The following is a 3,669-nucleotide window of genomic DNA, read 5'->3' as shown; positions in this document are numbered from 1 at the left end:
ATATTATAGCGTTCTGGGACTGGGATATTAGTTTAACTTAAGTGCTCTACACAAGGGATGGGCTTATTGTTCGTACAGTTTGTTTAGCACTTCGTTTTATAAATAGTATAGAATTTCATCATACACGGTAAATCGCAGCGATGCCATCCACACCAGATACTATTAGTAACTGAAAGCATCTTTTAAGCAACAATAACTGAAACGGACTCTATTTCATGGTATAATGGCTTCGAAAGTATATCCATATCAATTCATCTGTAAAAATCGTAAGAAATTCACACAAATGTGTCATGCTTTAATTTCTAATGAATTTAAAATTTCAATTAAAAAGATGCCAATTTAACTATATGTTATATAAATGGTAAGGGTATGTTAACATGGGATTTGAATATCTTAGATAATAGCATCATGACCTCTGTAAATATTCATCGGCTTATAATTAGTAATAAAATTGGAATATTATGTCAGATTTGAACTTCTCGACCTTTGAAATTGAAAATTTATTATTAGCAAAATCAAGGTGAGTGTATAGTCAGGTTTGCTATTTAGCTAAGTCTTCAAGGGGTTTACTACTTGAAATAATTGCCAAGCTTCTAGAAACGGCCAGCAAGCTCAGGGATGTGAAAGAAAAAAAAAGCATGTGAATACTTCACAGTTGTTCCTAGGGCATAAAAATCTTCGCAACTTCTTCGTAACTTACTGTAACGGAAATGCTCCAGACATGACGTCGCCTTTGGCGCTCTGGAATTTTCTACGCGCGCGATAGTAGGAACATTCGAGAATGTACTGGACTTACATTGCTTGCGTGTATAAATGGTTGCGGATCGAACATCGCGGCAGTCTACTACCGATCGAGTACGGACGAAACATAGAGCGCGAAAAGCTGATATAAATTTCGAAGTGTGTGATATAAATAATCGATATAAATTGTACGGATTTTATAGTGTTTTAGTTTTTGTTTAATAAATATTGATATAAATCGAACCCGAATTTTATAAATAACGTTACATTGGTGTCAGGAGTGGAATTAATTAAATTAATTAAAAGTAAGATTAAATTAAGTGCTTGTGCTTGTGTATGCCTGTAACAAGATCTGCTGCCGCTAAAATGGAAGAAACGATGCTCCATTTGCTCCAGCAAATCCAAAATGGCCAACAGGTGTTGCAACAAGAAATGAAAAGCAACCAAGAGAAGTTGGAAGAAAATTCTAGAAATTTTGAAGAGAAGTTCGAGAAAATGGAAGAAAATTCTAGAAAGATTAATGAAGAAAATTCTAGAAATATTCAAGAAAAGTTCGAGAAGTTGGAAGAAAATTCTAGAAATTTTGAAGAGAAGTTCGAGAAAATGGAAGAAAATTCTAGAAATATTCAAGAGAAGTTCGAGAAGATGGAGGAAAATTCTAGAAAGATTAATGAAGAAAATTCTAGAAATATTCAAGAGAAGTTCGAGAAGTTGGAAGAAAATTCTAGAAAGATTATCGAAGAAGTCTCTACATCAATTGAAGAAAAAGTTGAAGATAGAATTACGGAAGTTTCCAAAACATTTAAAGCAACATTCGTCGAGATTGAGCACAAGTATGAAGAGCTGCGCGAGCAATTCTTGCGACTGACTACGAAAGAGCGTACTAGTAGTGCCCCAGAAACAAATACAAGAGTAGAAGGCGACGTTCAGCAAGCCCGAGTAAAGCCACCTACTTTTGATGGTAAGATTCCTTGGACCACGTACGTTCGACAGTTTGAAGCAGCGGCTGCGGCAAATAAATGGACTCTTCAAGACAAAACTACAGCCCTGATTCTTGCTCTGAGAGGAGATGCTCTGGATGTGTTGCGGAGTATCCCCGAGGATCAACAGAACTTCCAACAAATAGTAGCGCGACTCGAAATGCGATATGGCGATAAACACCTTCAGCAAGTTTACTATGCCCAAGTCAAAAACCGAATGCAGAAACCTGGAGAAAGTTTGCAGGAACTTGAAGCGGACATCGCTAGACTGATTCGATTGGCATACCCTACGGCACCGGAGAGCTTTCTTGATCAACTGGCTGTACAAACATTTATCGATGCCGTTCGTGATGGAGATGCCCAGCAGGCTTTGAGACTGGCTAGGCACGACAAAATAGAGAAAGCTTTGGCCCATGCGTTAGAATTCGAAGCCGCCAAGAAAGCTAGTCATGGAAGTGCGCGAGTACGTATGGTGGAACCTCGCAGTGACAGCCGGGTAAGAACAATCGAAGAGGAAGGTGGCTCTGGAAGTTTTGAAGAAAAGGTCAGTAAAGTAGTGGAAGAAAAGGTCAATAAAGCAATACAGTCACTGGCAAAGAAACGTGAACCACGATGTTGGAATTGCGGCGAGATTGGACACGTTCGCCGCAACTGCCAAAAAACCATTACAGCAGCCGGAAAACTAAGAAAGGTCGACAGGAAGGGGCTATCGTCGACCTGCAGAAACAAAGCCCCGATCTTCACTGTAAACATTACGTCGTCTGGAAAAGTTCTGAGCCTGTACATCGATGGCCGAGTTAATGGAGAAGACAGATCCTTGCTAGTAGACACAGGTGCAACAAGAACTATTGCAAGACCAGAGTTATTGAAGAATCATTCTCGGATCTCATCTTCGACCGTGCAGTTAAAAACAGCAACTGGTGAAAGAATAAAAACGCACGGAGAAATACAAATGTCTGTCACCATCGGAAAGACCCCCATCAATCACCAGGTGCTAATTGCTGATATTTCTGATCAATTCATTTTGGGGATGGATCTTCTTAAGAAACTCGGAGCTGTGTTAGACGTGAAAAAGGGCGTGTTAAAGGTCGGCGATGAAGAACTCCCTTTCCATGAAGACAAAGATGTCATCCGCCTGTTAACCACTCATGACGTCATTATACCCGGACTTAGTGAAAAAATTATAATGACCACTTTAGATGGATATTGTCGCCAGGGAAGCCTACGGATAGTCGAAGCACTAAACCAAAAGGAATTTCTAGTGGCTAGGGCTCTGGTAAAAGTTCAAAATGGCGTTCCGATTCGAATTATGAATTTGAAAAGTCCTGTTAAGCTAAGCAAACGAACTGCAGTTGGACAGTGTGTGCCCATCTCGGCTATTCGCTCTGTGAAATCGGAAAATCTATCTAAAGGAAAGTATCCAAGAGAGCTGATAGATATGGTCATTAAAAACACTCCAGATTTGGACAATAGACAACGACAAAAAGTGAAAAATATGCTTGTGGAATTCCGAGATGTGTTCGCGGTAAACGACCAGGACAAGGGCAAGACAAGCATAGTCACCCATAAAATAAATACTGGCAATTCGCAACCGATTAGACAACAGCCAAGGCGACTCCCATTGGCTAAACGAGACGAAGCGGAGGAGATTATTAGAGACATGAGAAAACAAGGTGTCATCGAGCCATCGAATAGTCCTTGGTCATCACCGATAGTGCTTGTAAAGAAGAAGGATGGCTCCACAAGATTTTGCGTTGACTACCGTCTGTTAAATTCGGTCACCAAGAAAGATAGCTATCCACTGCCAAGAATAGACGACACCTTGGACACTCTATCTGGAGCCCAATGGTTTTCCACACTCGACCTAAAGAGTGGTTATTGGCAAGTGGGGATGGAATCGACAGACCGAGAGAAGACCGCGTTTTCTATAGGCTCTGGACTTTGGCAA

This window comes from Photinus pyralis, unplaced genomic scaffold (assembly GCF_008802855.1).
Source record: "Photinus pyralis isolate 1611_PpyrPB1 unplaced genomic scaffold, Ppyr1.3 Ppyr1.4_LG4, whole genome shotgun sequence".
Lineage (NCBI taxonomy): Eukaryota > Metazoa > Arthropoda > Insecta > Coleoptera > Lampyridae > Photinus > Photinus pyralis.
The sequence above is the reverse complement of the archived record's forward strand: the minus strand, read 5'-3'. Positions refer to the sequence as shown.